Source organism: Furipterus horrens, unplaced genomic scaffold (genome assembly GCF_987537825.1).
Source record: "Furipterus horrens unplaced genomic scaffold, mFurHor1.1.pri manual_scaffold_9, whole genome shotgun sequence".
Classification (NCBI taxonomy): Eukaryota; Metazoa; Chordata; class Mammalia; order Chiroptera; family Furipteridae; genus Furipterus; species Furipterus horrens.
Genome location: NW_028327179.1, coordinates 27,930,416 through 27,950,297, shown reverse-complemented (window position 1 = coordinate 27,950,297; position 19,882 = coordinate 27,930,416). Strand labels below are relative to the sequence as shown.

The 19,882-nt window shown below is 36.5% G+C and overlaps 1 protein-coding gene across 2 annotated transcripts in view; it reads left to right on the top strand.

Annotated features, from left to right (window-relative positions):
* UMAD1 (UBAP1-MVB12-associated (UMA) domain containing 1) overlaps nucleotides 1-19,882 on the top strand; it is a 210,138-nt gene that overhangs the window by 84,938 nt on the left and 105,318 nt on the right. The window lies entirely within an intron of this gene.

Below are 19,882 nucleotides of genomic sequence, written 5' to 3'. Positions count from 1 at the left end.
GATTATTTACTCTTGTGCAGTATCATTTTAACCTCTACACCTTTGCTGTCTAAAAATGGTCAGAAATATTTTAAAAATTAAATTCTTCAAGATCTGTTTTTCCTCAAGAAAACTGATTGGCGTTCCTAATGACATAGCAAATCAAGCAATAACTTCAGAAAATCTGGAAATTTATATTAGGATTAAAAGCACTTAGTATTTCTTGACATAACGTGTGTAAAAAATGGAAACTGAATTTATACTAATCAAGGTATTTCATGATCTTCAGAGAAATTATAGGATTTGTAAATATTTGGAATGATGATGAATTCATGAAGAGTAGAAGAAATGACCCAGGTTGCCCTGGCTGGTAGCTCTGTTGGTTAAAGTATCATCCCGATATGCCAAGATTGCAGGTTCGATCCCTGGTCATGGTGCATACAGGAATCAACCAATGAATGCATGAATAAGTGGAACAAAAAATTGATGTTTCTCCCTCTTCCTTCCTCTTTCTAATAAATTTTAAAATGACCCAGCTTGCCAGTCAGAGAAACTTATAAAGTAAGCTTCGTAGGTCTTGTGTCATTGGGAAAAATAGGAAGGCAGTTAAATAAGTCAAGACTGTTAAAAGCATCTAATTACTGTATGGTGAAGCCCCCCTTTTCCCCTTAAATAGGAGCATAATTATTAAAAGTCCTTGAAACCCTGGAATTGCAGCTACTTTCAAGGCATGAGGCAGATTTGAAATTCTGAGCAGCAGGCTAAACTTTCACTTAAAAACTGCTCAGTAGCAAATTTTAATATAAAACAAACAAAAAAACTGCATTTGGTCCAAACCTGTATTCTTTAATTTTTTATTTTTGCATTTACCTCAATGGATTCATGACTATCCTTTGTAATAACAACCTTAAAAAGATAGTTATTCTCTATCTCCACCCAAAAATATTTGCAAGATTGCTTTTCAGTCCATAAAATCTATATAAATCACCTAAACTCTCTTCAAACTATTATACATTTAGTTTTAAACCACTTAGAAGATTGATATTTTCTATCCAAAACTTAAAATATTTGCCCTAAGTTATTTCAAATTTTAAATTGGTATTGCTTTTGTTGTAGAAATTTGAAATTCTAGATTCTTGAAATTTGGCAAACAAATTCAAGTAGGACATACTTTTCATAATAGTTCATAACGGTATATACTCTTCAAATTGGCCTTTTGCATTATTACCCTTTCCATCCCGAAGAGTCATAACCCTTTTTATAGTTTGCCACCTATAGCAATCAATAGATTCCTTAATCATTTTATTTTCTTTGGACCTTATCCAGCATCCATTTATGTCTTGACATGTAACTACCCAAATTAAAGACAATTTGAGAGCAGAAATATGCTTAAAGTCTTCCTCACCTAATATTAAAATCAGGAACTCATTGTTTCTGTAAATCCTCATTAAACCCTAACTTTTAAGACTAATTTTTTTTTTTTTGCACTTCATTCATTTGATGGAAACATTAATTAAGCTAATGGCAGGGCAGCTCTCCCAGAGCTGCTTCGAGTCCCTGAGCAATAGTACACATTACATTAACCTCTTCAGGTTTTAAAGCCCCTATTTTGCTTGATGAAGCAGTAATTTCAGGGAATAATAGCACTTAATGAAGTTTCCCCAGGTGTTGAACTTACTAGGAGAACTTTGAATTCCTTTTAAGTACAAGGAAAAAATAAAACACTTAAAAAAAAAAAAACCACATTTTTAATGCTATGAATTAAAACAGAATGTTGGTTGAGGTCTCCATGCTTAATGAGCCAATATTAACTTGAATAGTCATGAAACCATTGACCTTCTGGAAAACAGTTGTGTAGCACAGGAACTGGTACATGATAGATGTTCAGCAAACAGTTTGATATGTTGAGGATTTACATGGTAATGGCCTCTTTCTGGGTAACCTTTACATTTTGTAGTCGAATTTTCAACAGTTTTTACTATATTTTAATTATTGTCTACACTGTACTTCTATTATCTTTCTAAAACTATTTTTTATTAGATTTAATTCAAATGTGAAGACTTGTACTAGGAAGACATACTAAAATATGTTCATGTGTGAACTCTTTCCCCTTTCAATATATGCTTTCATTTTTGGAAATATTATTAGAAAGAAACAGGGCCTGGAAATGGGGACCTGGAGGAGACTTTTCTCAAATAATTAATTCAGCAGATATTTATAAAGTACACATTCTGTGCCAGATGCTATGCAAAGTGTTGAATATGCAGGGACCTGATCTCTGCCTATAAATTTTATAATCTAGTGGAATAGCCAGGCATTTAACACATACATAGGTACATACATACCTACATACCTACATATTTTTTACTTACAAATTGTAATGAGTGATATGAAAGGAAAGGATGCTATGAAAGAAAGTTTACAAGAGGGAACTTATTTAATTGGTCGGGGCAGTTTTGGGAGGCATCTTCAAGGGAATGGTATTTGAACTGAAACTTGAAGGATGAATCATGTAGCTGGGCATAAGTGGAAGAAAATGTTCCAGGGAGAGGAACCGGTATGTGCAAAAGTCCAGACGCAGTAAGGATTCTGACTTACTGGAAGAAATGAAAGAAGACCAGTAGTGCTGCTCAGGTACAGAGAGGGGGAGCAAAGAATGTGGGATGAAGATGGAAAAGAACGGACAGGGCAGAACATACAAAATTTGCTGTTTTGAGTTTTGTTCTAGAGTACAGGAGGAAATTATTGAAGAATTTTTAAACAACAATAGTCCAGGTGAGAGGTGGCACTGCTGTGGACTAGGCTAGTGACAGGAGAAATGGAGAGAAGTGGACACACTTAGTATATACGAGTATTTGGGGATTGGGTGAAGAATTAAATAGGGGACAAAGATATAATCTGGAATTAATCTCAGTGTCTGGTGGCATGAGCCACAGGGTAGAGAATACAGACGTCTAGAAAGGAGCAGGTTTGGTGGAAAGAACAAGAGTTCAGTTTTTGGACAAAGCGGTCCTTATGTTATAGTGGAAGTTTTTAGCAGGCGTATGGGTTTATCGTATACATTGGGGACTTTAAGAATACAGATGGTATTTGTATCTTTGTGAATGGATGTGATCACCTAGGGAGGGAAGGTTGAGAAAGAGAACCCAGGACCTAACCCCCGGGAACTCTAAAATTTAGAGCTTGAGTAGAATAGGAGAAGCTCACAAAAGAGACTGAGAGAGAACAGCTAGAGAGTAAAGAGGAAAATATTGAAGAGAATGAATGCTATGAAAGTTCCAAGAAGTGTTTCGGTAAGAATTAGACCCATCCTTGTGTAATAAGCCTGCATTACTTTTGTAATTATATGTGCATATACATACATACATATTTTTTTTCCCTAGAAAATGCATTTTTATCTACTGGTATCCCAAAACCAAAATACACTGTAACTTAAATTAACCAGTGATGTAACCTTGGGTGTGAACTCTCTTTTAGTCTAATTTTTCTTAACATACAACTACGAAAGACGTGTTCAAACACACATACAAAATGCATACACAGTGAAAAATAAATATCCAACATGCAGAACCCAAGTAGACATGGATTGCCTCTGCTGTTTGGATTAGTAGAACTTTAAGAAATATAAATATGAAGGTTGCATTTAATTCAGTTTTGGTTATGTATTTGTTCTAGTATCTCACAACTTGGAAAGATAGGAATTGTTGTGTATAAGTGTTTTATTTCTCCTTTGTGGCTGGGTAATGTAGCTGAACCAATCAGACCTCAGGAATATGTATGTATTCCTCAGCCCTTTTACATTTGTAATAGCTTATGTGGCTGAATTATCTCGCCAAGTGATGGAATGTTTTCTATTGGGAGAATAGTAAAATGGAGAGAGCATGGATTTGGATTCAATCCTAGGTCTAATACTTCAGAAAATTTGCACAGGCTACAGAATCACTTCCTCAAATTCTCTCGTGTATGAAAGGCTTACACGTAATGAATACCTACCTCCCAAAATTGTTTTTTGAAGATTAAATGAAATTAAGTTGGTAAAATGTTTAAGGAAAATAGCTTTAAGAAAGTATGCACTTAATAAATATATTGTTTTTTAAATTTTTGTTAAAAATATAGTTGCTGGTGTCTCCTAGTCCTTGCACCTAATGTTCACCAGTAATTATTTTTCTTATTTAAAAAGGTTACATTTCTTTTTCATCACAGAAACTGAGATTTCATCATACAAATATCGTTTATATTTTATTAAGGCATAATTTATGTTAGTATTTGTCACTCAGTTTCTCAAGGTGCCTCTTCCAGGTTACAACATCTTAGAAGGATTAATTCTATTAATTAATGAGCCTAACACTTAGAATCAAAATTTTCAGGTAAAGTGATTTCCATGATTGTCAGCTGAAAGGAAAATAAATATGAATAATCATAGATTTGAGATTCTGTATTCATTTATCTAAAAGATGCTTGATTGATGAGAAAGCTACTATTGTTTGACATATAAATTTTTCTGGCTTCTAATAATAATGCTTTATTTTACATAAAATAGCACTGTGGTGGAATATTTATTCTTCTTTCTGCCATAATAGATTTGCTTTAAACCCATCAAAGTGCTATACATTCAAATGAATTTATATTAAAGTAATAATTCTCAGTGTATTAGAGAAGACTTTTAGAAAAGCACATGGGATTTACATTCCATGCAATAGGGTGTTTTTGCTTTGTCTGTATACATATGTGTGTGTGTTTACATTCATGTTAAAACCCAAAAGAGATGCTATATATTTAAATATTATCTTATTTTTAGTTTATTCACATCAGTGTGCATTCCAGTTTAAGTATTTGTCCAGAATTGGTTTAGAAATAACACAATCAGATTTGGTTCAGTGACTCAAAATGAAGTGTACACAAATTCACATTCTTACAAATAAGTCGCTGTAAAATCAAAGTAGGAGAATAAATGTAGTGTGAAATGTTACACACAATCCAGGCCCAGCGTAATTAGCAAAGGAGAGTAGAAATGCTATTTGTTAAAACCTAATTGCAACAGTCAATTAATTTCCTCACAACAGGAAAAAGTAAAGCAGTTAATAAACATCATCTGTCAAAAACAGTGTTAAGGCAGGTTAAAGAACCACAAATATGAAATTTATAATTTATAAGATTGAAAAGATGTTCAATAGCATTTGATTTTGATATTCTTCACAGCTTTTTTATATTATTCTGGTTGATTTATTTCAATAGACTTTCCAAAATTATGTTAATACTTTCCCCCATATATATATATGGGGTTTTAAAATCTTTTAGATTGGGGATTTTTCTATTTTGGACAAAGTGAGTCCATTTGAGAAAGAATTTACTAAAAATTAAAACTGGGGAAAGTAAGATAATATATTTTCCATTCTGCACTGTTTTTTACATTTTTTTATGGTAAAAAAATATATATTTACATATAAATTTCCATTTTAAGCATTTCACATGTACAATTTAATAGACTAATTACATTGATAATCATGTGAAATCATCACCACTCTCTATTTCCAAAACTTTTTCATCACCCTAAAGAGAAACTATATTTTTAAAATACAAATTTTATAGAGATATAATTTACATACCATACCATTAACTTACTTAACGTGTATAATTCATTAGCTTTTAAACATAATCACAGAGTTGTACAACCATTTACCTCAGTCAATTCTAGAACATTTTCATCACCTCAAAAAGTAACTCTGGGCCCTGGCTGCTGTGGCTCAGTGGATTGAGCATCGGCCTGCAAGCCAAGTGACGCTGGTTGGATTCCCAGTCAGGGCACATTACTAGGTTGCACGTCAGGTCCCCAGTTGGGGGCGCGAGTGAGAGGCAACCACACAGTGATGTTTCTCTCCCTCTCTTTCTCCTTTCCCCTCGCTCTAAAAAAATAAATAAATAAATAAACAAACAAATAAATAAATAAATTATTAAAAAAAAAAAAAATAACTCTGGCCCTGGCCAGTGTGGCTCAATTGGTTGGAACATCATACCGTAAACTGAAGGGTTGCAGGTTCAATTCCCAGTCAGGGCATGTGCAAGAGGCAACCGATCAATGTTTCTCTTCATTGATGTTTCTCTCCCTCTCCCTGTTGAATAAGGATTAAAAAGAAAAACAAAACAAAACAAAAAAAAAACTGTACCTTTAGCAATCACTTTCCATTTCCCCCCAACTCTCTGTTTCTTTGGATTTGCCTATTCTGGATATTTCATATAAATGAAACCACACGATATGTGATATTTTGTGACTGGCTTCTCCTGCTTTTATATTTTCAAGATTCATCCATGTTGGAATATGTATCATTTCTCCATTCCTATTTATTGCTGAGTGATATTCTGTTGTACAGCTATACTGCATTTTATTTATTTGTTCTTCAGTTGATGGACAGGCATTTGGGTTGGCTATTGCAAATAATGCTATGAACGTTGGTGTACAGGTTTTTGTATAGACGTGTTTTAATTTCTCTTGTGTATATACCTGGGAATGGAATGGCTGGGTCATATGGTAAATTTATGTTTAACCATTTGAGGGATTGTCAGACTGTTTTGCAAAGGAGTTGGCCCATTTTACTGGCAATTTATGGAAGTTCCAATTTCTCCACATCCTGGCCAGTACCAATTGTTACTGTCTTTTACATTGTAGTCATCTTTGTGGGTGTGAAGTGGTATCTGTTGTGGTTTTGATTTGCAATGACCTGGTGGCTAACAATGTTGAGCATCTTTTCATGTGTTTATTGGCCACTTACGTATTTGCAGTGGATAAATGTCTATTTAGAATCTTTGCTCAGAGTTAAATTGGGTATTTGTATTTTTATTATTGAGCTGTAAGAGTTCTTTATATATTCTGGATACAAATAATGATTTGTAAATACATTTCCCATTCTGTAAGTTGTCTCTCATAAAACTTTCTTTTTGAGATTCTATTATTTCTTCTCTCTGATTTCTAATTATATTGTGACTTCATTTGGGTAAACCCTGAACTCCTTATGGGATATGCATATCACTGTCAAGCTGAGGAAGGTTATGCTTCCATTTCTCTGTCCCAACAAAGTCCATTTCCTAAATCTGTACTGTGTGCTGCAGCATTCTTGAAGCATTTATTTTGGGGCCTGCTCATCTGCTGGACTCCGGGACCAGCTTCTGGGCGTCCCACAAGATGGAACCCATTCTCAATAGCCTTACAGTCTAGTGGACAGGTTAGAAAAAGCTATACTGTTAGGAAAAGCACTATATCTTTACAAACCAAGGAGATTTAACTTTGTTAGATTTATGATATAAACTTGCAAGTAGTCAAAGGAGACTGGAATATCACTGAGTATATTTTACTTCATGGTGTGTAAAATCCAGTCTAGTGTAGTGATTCCTAACAAATGATCTGCCCTACATTTTCTACTGCCCCTGATCAGAACTCTTTGCTCAGCCTTTCTGGGCCCTGGAAGCTATTCATGTTGGGTCATTATTTTTGTCATTTCCCAAGCTGTTTCCCACCATTTGCCCAAGTCTTAGCTGGCACTGAAGGCCTACCTTAAGGCACCTCATGGCTGGTGCCTTTCTGATAATTCTAATTATTTAAGACACCTTAATTTTGTCTTAACTCATCGTCTCACATTTGAATACTTAGTTGCCTCGTAGATTGTCAGTACCATAGAGCTCAGACCATTAACTTGGGGACGCTACTTGTGAAACTGGAAGAAAAATGAAAAAGCAAGGATTTCTGTTCCAGCTTCACAAAGTCTTTTGGAAAAATGATGGAGGGAAACATACTCTGGGCAGAATCAGACCTAGTGGGTTAGTAGATGCAGGAGTTGACATAGGTAATTAAACAAACTGTTATGTTGAGTTGAAGGCAAAGAAAATATACAAATTCAGTTGTATTTTAGGCTCTTTAGCATGATCATTTCTTCTAGTTCCAGATTTTTCATGGGATATATAGTCTTAGAAGGCTAACTTGGAACTCTCATATGTTTCAAGTTTTCCATTTCACACATGTTGTCTAAATATGTTCACATAGTTTTTACTTTAGCTACTGACCTAATGCAAGCCTCTTGTGAATGCTTATCACCTTGTAAAGTAGTTACCAGAGCTGCAGTAAAATTTGCCTGCAAGTGAAAAGGCTTTGACTTCCCTAGAGGGAGAATAAAAAACATATGAGACAAACAGCAGCAACTGAAATTATCTGGTGTAGAAGGTGGCATAATGCCAACCAAATGCTCTGTCCCTAAAATGTTTTAAACCTTTATCTCAACTCTCTAAAAAGGCCACCTTGTTTAAAGAACTTTAAACACAAACTTGGAAATGTCTCATTATTTTGGTGCAATTTACACAAAGAATTCCTCCTTTTTATCGCTATCTTCTGGTATTAAGATCCTACAGCTTTAAAAGAATTTAAACAAATATTTATATTCCTTTTAGAAAGTAGAGTCTGTGCATATTAATTGTTCCTGAAAGTTATTGCCATGTTAATTTTAGACATTTAATATATCTAATTAGAAATTACATTGATTGTTAAGTAGGCAAAGTGAGCTTCAAGGGCAAGGTTAGAAATAGTCATGAGATATTTTCATTAGCCATGAAAACTGTTTTTGAAATAACAGAGTTGGAAAGAGTTGATGAATCCTATTATTGTTTCAGAGTTGCCATGATGAGAAAAGACCATATTATGTAGTGATTTGTTGATGTCTGTCCTAGGGCAGGGGACAGCTTTATCCTTGTTTTGCTCAGAAGAGGTCTGTCTAGAAAGTATGTAGCCATGTACTATGAAAAATAGAGCCATTTATTGAAGAAGATATGAGATACAAGAAACACTGTACATAGGACAATGACGCCTCAGTCCCCTTCAAGTAGGCACCTTGGGACCGCACACAGTTTTTCCAGCATCTCTTCCATTGTTCAAAACACTGCAAAATCCTTTGTTGGCATTGCCATCAGCTGCCCTGTTGTATTTTGCCAAATCTCATCAACGGCCTGATCTCTCTTACCTTTCAAAGATGATTTTCTTTTTGGGAAAAGCCAGAAGTTGCAGGGCACCAAATCTGGATTGTAGGGGGGCTGAGTCACCTGGGTGATTTTATGTTCTGCCAAAATCTCTGCACAAGATGTGATGCATGAGTGGGCACATTGTCGTGATGAAGCTGTGTATCAGTAGTTGCCCATACTTGTGGCCTTCTGAACCATCCAAATAGTTTCCACCGAGGAATGTTCAAGCGTAACACAAAATCTGATGCAGATTTGTTGCTCTACTCGCTCAGTCATTTTGAATGTGATGGCCACACAGTACACATGCTCACTCAAGGGCGTCTACCGCCCTCACTGATCAGTACAGTGAAGTCGTCATTGTTTACAGAAGCACATTCCAGTCCACTGTCCTTGGCTGCCAGGTTACATCATTGTTGCTCAAACCGTTCCCGTTATATTAACAATGGCTGGACTTTTTCCATACAGACCTCCTATTTTTGTAGTTCAGTTGCTTTCTGGAAAGGCCACTCATCGTTTCCTTAACAATTCTTAAAATTCTTAAAACTAGGGCGTTCCAGAAGGCACAGTTATACTAAATCCATTTTATTTCATTAATAATCACTTTTTTTTTTTTGCTACTAATATTAATACCGCTCTGTTGAGCACTTTCTGTCTTACAGAGCATTTCATGCATGCTACTTTATTTGATCCTTTTAGAAGTCCCTAGAAAAAAGCAGGGCAAATGCTTTTAACCTGGTTTGTGGGTAAAGAAAATGAGTCTCAGAGATGCTCAGTGACTTGGTAAAGGCCATCGAGTAGTAAAGCTGAGGAAGGTTTTCTTTCTACTGCTCCATAGTGACATTCAGAAAGCTTCAGATCTTAGGTTATTGTGATTCTTAGCAATTATGAAATATGTTTTTGGCAAGAAATAATAAGCCCTTTAACCCAATTGAAACTGCCAGAAAGGCTGCCAGGGTAGTGACTCAAAACAGCAGTGACGGAGGTTCTTGGTCCTTTCATCTCTAGTGCTGAGCCCACTAGGTCAAGGTTTCGGGAAATGGGAAGTCGTCATTGTTGCTTGCTGAGTTGCTCTGTTTCTCTACAAAATGGAAAACTAGGCCTTCATTATTTTCAGTTTAACATATATTTTTCTTTAAAGAAAAAGGGAGGTTTGCCTGTATTTTTAGAGGAAGGTATAGAAAATAAATCTCAACCATTAAATTATTAGTGAATATGCTATTTCAGGGCCCCCCCCCAAAAAAAGAAAAGAAAAAGAAGGTTTAATAATTAATAAAGCATTACATGTTTTAGTGAATGCATTGTTTTATTGTATACATTAAATTAAAATTTTAATTTATATTTTATTATGCATTTATTTAGGTTATAAATTTAAATGATGCAAAAATTCCTTAAACCAAATTGTACTCCATGGCTGAAAACAGATTACAAATTCAGTACCTATTTATAGAATAGAGATTCACAGAAATTTATTAAACTAACAATGACATTTTGAATAGTTGCTGCTATAGGACCAGAAGACCAATACCAGAACTGGAATATGAATTAACTCATTCTGGTAGAGCTGCTATATTTTTTGAGGGAAGCAGCGCAAGATAAGACTTATCTTTGCCTTGGATTTACATGCAGAGCAAACTAATCAACATTGTGCTGTGGTGATACATTAATATATACTCATATTGCAATTGACCCATTTACCAAATTTTGTGAAATATCTATTACTTTTTCATACCTGTTTAAGTGCTATATATTATGTTGCTCTTTTGAGACTAGTAGTACATTTTAATTTATAAATCAAAATTTCTTTTGTTATTTTTAACAGCAAAAACATTGGGAAAAGAATATATCTGTCACAATAATATTTTGGGATTTAGCTCTGTCAGCCTGGAACCAGGTATGGTCATCAGAAAGTCTTGGGACCACCAAACATCCCACACTCCTAAGATCTCATCTTATATCCCCTTTTATCACTGTGCTAGAGACATCCCATCACAAAGGATTTTCCTTCACCCTGGATTCCTCCGCACCCACCCCAATGTGATGCATTGATTTCTCTATTGGCTATTTGTTGTTTTTTCTTTCTTTAGAAATTTTCCTTGCTAGTGCTTTTAAAAGTTCTAGCCTGTAGTCTTTCCATACTGGGTATTGATATTTTACAGTAGGTTTGAAGAAAAATTATGTGGGACTGCAAGGCAAATTCAATTTATCAGTTACTCTCTCTTTGGAATTAAAATGAATGCCTCACAATTCCACAATAAATGTGGTGAAATTGAATATGCTAATGAATTTAAAGAGTTTTGACATTCTTTCCTTGAAGAACTCTTTTCTGGGCTTCTGTAATCTCACTTAAGGGAGGATACAGCATGGTTAATTACTTTCCAGCCACACACAACGCATCCTAACAGCCAACATTCCAAGTTAAAGCTCTGTGTCTTCTTGGGGTTTGAACTGTTTCCATCTAACCCAAGGAAAAATATTTGAGGGACACTAGTTAATGCATTTTCCAGGAATAGGAGTAAGTAAGCATACTTTTCGTTGCATATAGAATATTTAGCAATTTGAGCCTCTAATATTTAATTTTATAGTATTCACAGTACTGTGGCAAGGGCTTCCTCCAGAAATAGTGAGAAATTATGTGAATTCCCTTCTTGGTATGTTTAGGAGGGCAAGTCATAAATCTTTAGTCTTATATTTTTTCTAAAATAAAACTGGGCATTGATATTTGCTGTGACCTAATATGCAGATATGATGCAAAGATTCATAAAGTAGTATATATTAAGATTTTTGGAAGTTCTCACAAGAATTAGTATAAACTGAAACTGTTACACAGAAAACATCTAAGTTATAATTATTCTTTTCTTTGATAGTTTGTCTAAACTATGTAAAAACTTTCATAACGTTAAATACTGGTGAAAAGACCTTGTGTGTCACATTTGCATTTATAAATATCCATGAAGGATCTCTTTCACAAATGTTACTCAGTCTTAGGCCAGGACAAGGTCAGACATTGATTATATTTGACAATCTTAACAAAAGTAAATAGGGAAGATAGATTTTCTTAATTACACTGCTCTAGACTGGTGAGAGGCAATGATCCTTAGTATATAGTGTAATATCTAGAGAGGAATAGTAACAGAACAGAAGGATAATGTCAATTGTAGCTACAATAATGACTATTTATTGAGCATCTGCTAGATGCCAGGCCAAATACTACCTCTTTATGTATGTTTCATGTAATGTGATTTTAGTGGATGTCTTAAGAAGTTCAGATAGTATTATACCCATTTGCCCAAATACAGAAACTGAGGTTGTAAGAAATTAAATATGAATGTAGAATCCATTTTACACTCATCGGGCTCCACTAGATCAAGCTACTTGTCAATATCTGACTACCTCGTGACCAGGGAAAGACGGGTATTAATAATATCGTCGTCGGCAGCCGTCCGTCTCGAGAGACGATGGCGTAGCTTCTTGAGAGTCTATCTGCACCGCCGAGAATGGCTGTGCAGTCCGATTCGGGAGTGACAATCCCTGCCGCACTTGGTACAGGTGAAGGCAGATGGCTGTTGTTGCTGCTGCTGACGCTGCTTCCGCCTCGATCTTTTCTGGGCCGCCTCCTCGTTGCGCGCAGCCTCCGCGCGTGACGTACCTTGCCTGACCGCGAGCCTCCAGGCTAGGCGGTCGTCTGCTTGAACTTCCCATGTGTTGAGATTGATGGAGCATTGTGTCATGTCCTTTTTGCAGATGTCTTTGAACCGCAGTTTTGGGCGCCCTGTCATCCTCTTGCCTTCTGCTAGCTCGCCGTAGAGGAGGTCTTTGGGGATACGGCCTGCATCCATTCTTTTGACATGGCCGAGCCACCTGAGGCATCTCTCGCTAAGAACTGCATGCAAACTGCTCATATTGGCTCGCTTCAGCACCTCGGTGTTGGGGACCTTATCCTGCCAGGCGACATGCAGGACGTGTCGCAGGCACCTCATGTGGAAGCTGTTGCGTTTCCTTTCGTGCCTTGCGTAGATGGTCCACGTCTCGCTGCCATAGAGGAGAGTGCTGAGTACGCAGGCTTGGTAGATGCGCAGTCTGGTTTTCTCAGTGAGGCTGGAATTGTTCCACGCTCGCCGGTTCAGTCTGGCCATAACTGTGGCTGCCCTGGCGATTCTCCGGTTGACCTCCAAGTCGACTGACAGGGAGCTCGAGATGGTGGACCCGAGGTAAGTGAAGTCGTTGACAACCTCCAGGGTGTATCCGTCGATGGTGATGCATGGGGGAGTCCCCGTGCCTTGAGCCATAACATTCGTCATTAATAATATACAAATTGTTTATTTGGCTCAGAAAGTGTTTATGCTTTTAAATTTGAATTAACTGTTTTAGCAGTTTGGAATTTACAACATAACAGACAACATAATAGTAAAACAACTCATTAGTATGAATATTTTGACTAGTTTCTCTCGTCATTCCCCAGAGTGATATATTCCATATGGATACATATTTTTCTTATATTTAACAAACATGTATATAGCCCTACTATGTATCAGATCCTGCTCTCAGTATTTATGAATATGAATTCTTTTAATTTCCACAGCATTCCCTGTGAGGTAGGAGGTAGGTATTATTTTAGCCCTATTTTACAGATAAGATAACTGAGGCACAGAAAGGCAGCCTTGTCCCAAATCACAGTGACTGAGCTGGGATTTGAGCCCAGTCAGTTTGGCTCCAGAATCTGTTCTCTGAACTGTCTGTATTTTTCAGATTTAACAGAATTTGGTGAAGACAATAATTTTTTGAAACCTTTTTCTGGACTTATAAGTGTAAGAGGGTAAATGGGGACAGTAAATAGTATCAATAAAACACGGGTGGGCAGAAGTCAGTTTACAGTTGCTTGTAATAAATAACTCAATATTAATAAATAATAATACAAGAATAAACTCTGTATTTCATGTACTCACAACTGTAGACCTACTCTGCCCACCCCCGTGTGTAGTAGGAACTAATGACCCCAATAAGACCTTGGCATTCTCCATGTTAAAAATAAAAGATGAATTGTAAAGAGGAACTGAACATGGCTGTAACTGTGTTAAAAGCCAGTTGGCACTCCTGCTTAAAGATGTTGTGCAGCTTCCCTTTGTGCATACAGTTGAGTGGTGTGAAAATAACGTCGTCATTATTGTGCCCTGCATTGGACCACCAGTCGTAGTGCTTAGACTAGCGAAGCATTCAGCTCTGCGATGACGGTTTCCCTCCCCAGTTACATGTATCATAGCTTTAGCCTACCTGTTATAAATGACAGATTTCTTTTTATGGATTTGGGGGCAAATGAGACTTTTAGAGTTATGTTAAAATGGGGCTGACGTTTCCAGAGTTTTAGAAAGGGAGTGAGGCTAGACTCGTCACTCCAAACAAGGGAATGGTGAAATGGAAACTGAAGAAGTTCCTGAGAAAGAGAAATTTTGGGTTAAATACGATTTCCACTTGTATGAATGTCAATGTTGGCAGCATGGGAGATTGTGTGAGGGTTTGCGGTGAGGCTTCCTAGAAGCATACTGCAGCCTGAAATCGAATATTCTGTGTGGGGGCGGATGGACAGGTGGGGAGAATCATCCGGCTCCCTATGGGGTAGGGCTAAGGCCCTTTGACTTAACCTGGATCTTCTAACTACTCTGTTTACCTGTAATCAGAGGCAAGTTTACCAGCAGCTAATTTACTGGGATTTAGGTTTCAGGGCCCCTGCCTTACATAGGCCGCCTCCAAGGCCCTGGAAAGGTCTCTAGCTCTGTGTTCACATGGCCATATGGTTTTGCCAAATTTGAAGAACTTTAAGATATTTCAGCCACAAGTGGTTGAGACTGCTCTCTTTTTTTCTACCCGACCCTCCTATCACATGTCCTCACAGCTTGGATTGTTTGGGAGTGACAGGAGTTTTTGACATCTGGCTAGAGGGAAGTTGTACTGGGAATATACAACTCGAAATGCCGTTGGAAAGATGTTTTGAGGACATTTCTATAAGCCAACTGAAAATTACAGATTCCTAATTTAGGTATATATGAAGGGTTACTTCTTTTTTTCTTTACCTTTGCCTTTACCTTTGCTTATTAAAGAACTAAGAAGTTTCTGATAATAGAACATAAAACTAAAGAAATAAAGATGAATGAAATAAGTAGAAATAAACTGTTGAAAAAAAGTGTATTGTACAAAGCAATAATCTATTTGAGAAGAAGAGATAAATTTCTAATACAAGTAATAAATAGGCTGGATGGAGTATTTGAAAATCTAGTTAATAAAGAGGAGTGAATCGTATGACTACACTGGGAAAAGAGTTATGTTTCTTAAAATACTAATATGGAGAAAGATAACAGAAAGCTCCATAAATATGTGACTACAATGCGTTTTATAGTTAACGAGTGTCTTTAATTCAGAGTATTGGGATTAGTCACCACATAAGAAACTGAAATGCCTGAAATTTTACAGCTCATATATGAAAGAAAGTTTATGACGTTTCCCCAGATTTGGCATTGATCCTGAAAATTGACATGACATGAGTTGTGAAGTTCAAAGAAATTTTTCTGAACATAGATTTCTGTATGTTTTTATATCAGAATGATAAGAAACAGCAAAGTATTCTCCAATTTTATATATAAGAAATGATGTCACAAAATTGTCATTGTTAAAATCTGCAGTCAACAATTTTATGAAAAAACATACTGTAGATCTTTGCAGGTGATTAAATAATAAAAATAGGGTGGTGTTTTTCTGGATTTTGTGATGCTTGGGTATATTTTGAAGTGATAAAAATATGTAAATTGTGATACCTTTTATTCTAAATACATTTTCACTTAGTTATATAATTTTGTATTCATAATTTTATGTTCTTGAAAGGACTATAAAAGTTGTGAAAGCTTCAGACCTGTCTGTAGTTAATAATTTTTAATGTGAAAAAATGTGTTTATTATATGGAAAACAAATTCCAGAAGTCATGATGTGAGAAGTAGAAGATCCCTCCCTCACCCTCATTTCTAAGCCCCAGAGGAAAACAGATTTTACCTTTCCTATTTATTTTCTACAGTTGTTTAGGTCTGTTTTGTCCAGTAAAGGAGACACTAGTCAGGTATGGCTGTAGAGCCTTTGAAATGTGACTAAGGTCCTGAGTTTTTAACTTCATTTAAATTTCATTAAAATTTAATTTTAATAAAGTTAAATTTAAAACTAATACTTGATTCATTAATTGGAAGACTTTATAAAATATGTTTAGAACAACTTGGGCATTTGAATTTACTTCTTCAGTTGTAAACTTAATGAAATCTGAACTATGGCATTGGTGTGTGTGTGTGTGTGTGTGTGTGTGTGTGTACACACTTTTCCACAAAGAGGATCATACTCTGTACATATATACTGTTTTGCATCTTTGCTTTTTAACTTAAATATCTTTTTTGTATATCGTTCCACAGAAACTTTCAGATTTATCTCATTCATTTATTAGCTGCATAATATTCTATTCTAATTATTCAGTCTTTTTTTTTTCACAGATGCTGGAGTGCTTTTTTAAGTGTAAGTGAGATCCTGTCAGTCACTTCTGGGTTCAAACCTTCCAGTGGCTTCAGATCTATCTTGAAATAAAATCCCAAGTGTTGTGTTGGCCTCTAAGGCCTGGTCTGTTCCCTCATGGCTCTGCTCAATTCAGGGTAGGGTGTGCATCTGTTAATCTGTAATGTGTGGATTAAACCCAGGTCCTTTATTCTTTTTAGGAACTCTGTCAGAATATTACCAGTAAAGCAAAGTCTCTTTATTTAAAAAATGTAGTCTTATTTCATTTCTAACTTATCTGACCACCCCCAGTCCTTCAAGCACAGAAATCCTATTTTTCCATATCAGTAGGGCTTGCTGAAGTAAAATAATCCTTGTTCACCAAAGGGGGAAAATGTTTCAGGGCCTTTCTAATCAAGAGCACATTTAAAGGAGGAAACGGTGTTATGGCAGATAGCTGAAGTGCACTGTGTCTTAAGAATTTGGTGCTTCTTTATTGCTAGATTAAATTTCAGAATTTAGAGTTTAAAATTTCCCTTTCACATCTGGTGGTATTTTTTAAATCAGTGTGCAAAAGAGGAGAAAAATCTATCTTCCTCCTCTTTATGCTTCTCACTACAGTCCAGCCTATGCCAGGCTTAAGGAAAAGACTTTTGTGTTGGCAGAGAAACTCCAACAATGGTTTCCAAGTGCATTAAATGCAAAGGAAGAATTTTGAAGGAAAAATTAAGAATTCTTTTTTAATCAGAGTGGCGCAAAGTAAGAAACAATTTTTAAAATTCTACAATGAAAAGTACACCCGTGTTGGCTCAGCGTGTCTGTAATGTCAGCGCTCTGGTGCTACCAGTGAGAGGCAGACTCCTGTGTTCTATTGACATGTAAAATTTAAGAATGTAGAATTTTGGAGGATTCATGGTTATTGACAGATAAAGGGCTTATGATGCAAAGTACGGTGATAGCTGTAAATATGTGGTCAGGCACGCACTGATCATTGAATGAATGTGCTGGATGAACAAATGAATAAACAGGGAGCCATTCTGCTTTCAGTAAGCAGTGTTTGTTAGAGCGTTGTAAAGCTGAGGACTAAAGAAATCAGGGAGGAACTGAGCAGAAAGAAAGGAATAGGAAGTGGTAACAGAGAACCAGTAAACCCTAAAAATGAAGACAGTCTGAAGTAGGACTCCAAAGGATGAACGGTTATTGAGAAATGAAAGGATGTGTGAGACTAGGCAAGTGACAACCCGAGCTTGGAGTTATCGAGCCTTTAAGACTAAGGTCTTAATGAAATCAGGAATGAGGGCATGTGGAGGATTTATACCTGGTGAATTGACCAAACGCGAGCTTGTCAACACGTTCGGAGAAGTTGAGAATAAAAGTATAAGTGGATCTGAACTGAGTGTTGTTTGAGACTATTTATTAAAAAAGTGACAGAAAATCCAATTTGTCTTATCTTGGTTTAAATGAAAAGGGGAATTTATTGGCTCATATAATCAAACAGTCAATGCTTTGAGGTGACTTGAGGTGTGCCCTGATTGAAGGTTCTAAAGGTGGCCTGGGATCTTTGTCTGCACTTTTCCCTTCTTGTGGAAGCCTGGTCTTCAGACCCTGTTCTCTCCTCCGCTCACCCCCTCCCACCCACATGGCAGGATGGCCCCAGTAGCCCAAGCCTGTTACACTGTTCTTTGGTGTATATGTGATTACTATTACCTCTCCCACACTGTGGGTTGCCTTCCTTCCCATTCTACAAGGGTGTGTTTTGAAAAACAAACTTTTTTGTTTTAAAAAAGTTTTTTATTTTAATGTTGAATTGATCAGTGTTTTCCCATTTTGGTTAGCACTTTCTGGGTTCTGTGCAAGTAATCTTTGCCAACCCCCAGATCAAGGAAATATTCCCTTATGTTATCTTCTAGACACCATTATTTTACCAATTACGTTTAGAATTATAGTCTGCTTAGCATTCCTTTCAAGTGTTGGGGTGACTTGACTGAAGGTTGAAGATCACTGGCCTTGACAGTACTGGGAGTCTTGGATACTGCCACAGCGTGGACAAGCAACCAGTTGGATAGAACACATGCATGTTGATCTGTTTTGTAACAAACTAATATGGATTAACATTTTTTGTATTAAATGAATAGGATTTTGCTTTCCTTTGACTGATGAGTTACTAGTTTGTTTCTTTTAAATTTTGTTTGGATTTACTGGGATAAATTAATAAAATTATATGTTTCAGATATACAATTCTATAATATATCATATGTATATTGTACTGTCTTCACCACGACAATTCAAGTCTCCTTCTGTCACCATTCATTCCTCCTTTACCATCTTCTACCATTCCCTTGCTCCCCTAGCCTCTGGTAGTCACCATACTGTTGTCTGAGTCTATGAGTTCTTTGTTTTTGCTTAATCCCTTTACCTTTTCCATCCAGACCTCCAACACCCCTCCCCTGTGACAGCTGTCAGTCTGTTCTCTTTAACTATGAGTCTCTCTATGCTGTTGGTAAGCTTATTCTGTTCTTTAGATTCCACATATAAGTGAAATCATATGGACTTGTCTTTCTATGATTGGCTTTTTTTCACTTAGCATAATGCTCTCCAGGTCTATCCATGCTGTTGCAAAAGATAAGATTTCCTTTTTTTTACAGATGAGTAGTATTCTATTGTGTAAATGTACCACAGCTTTTTAAAACAATGATTTATTTACTTAGTTATTGTTTTTCTATTATAATTGTCTCACACTTTCCCCCATTGCTCCCCCCTCCCCAGCCCACCCCTTCTCCCACAGTCAATCCCTACTCCGCTGTCCATATCCATGGGTCATTTATACTAGTTCCTTGACTAGACCCTTCCCTTACTTACCCTCCCTAACTCCCTCCCCCACCCCCCTTGTCAAAGTTAGTCTGCTCCTTGTTTACATGACTCTAATTCAGTTTTGTTCTTTTGTTTGTGTTGTTCATTAGTTTTCTGTATTAGGTGATATCATATGGTGTTTGTTTTTGTTGCCTGGCTTATTTGGCTAAGCATAATTCTCTCTAGTTCCATCCATGTTGTCGCAAATGGTAGGAGTTCCTTCTTTCTTTCTGCTACATGGTATTCCATTGTGTAAATGTACCACAGTTTTTTGATCCACTCATCTACAGATGGGCATTTAGGTTGTTTCCAGCACTTAGCTATTGTAAACAGTGCTGCTATGAAATAGGGGAGCATAGGTTTTTTTGAATTAGTGTTTCAGGATTCTTCGGGTATAATTCTAGCAATGGAATTGCTGGGTCAAAAGGCAGTTCCATTTTTAGTTTTTTGAGGTAATTCCATACTGTTTTCCATAGTGGCTGCACCAGTCTGCATTCCCACCAGCAATGCACCAGGGTTCCCTTTTCTCCACATCCTCGCC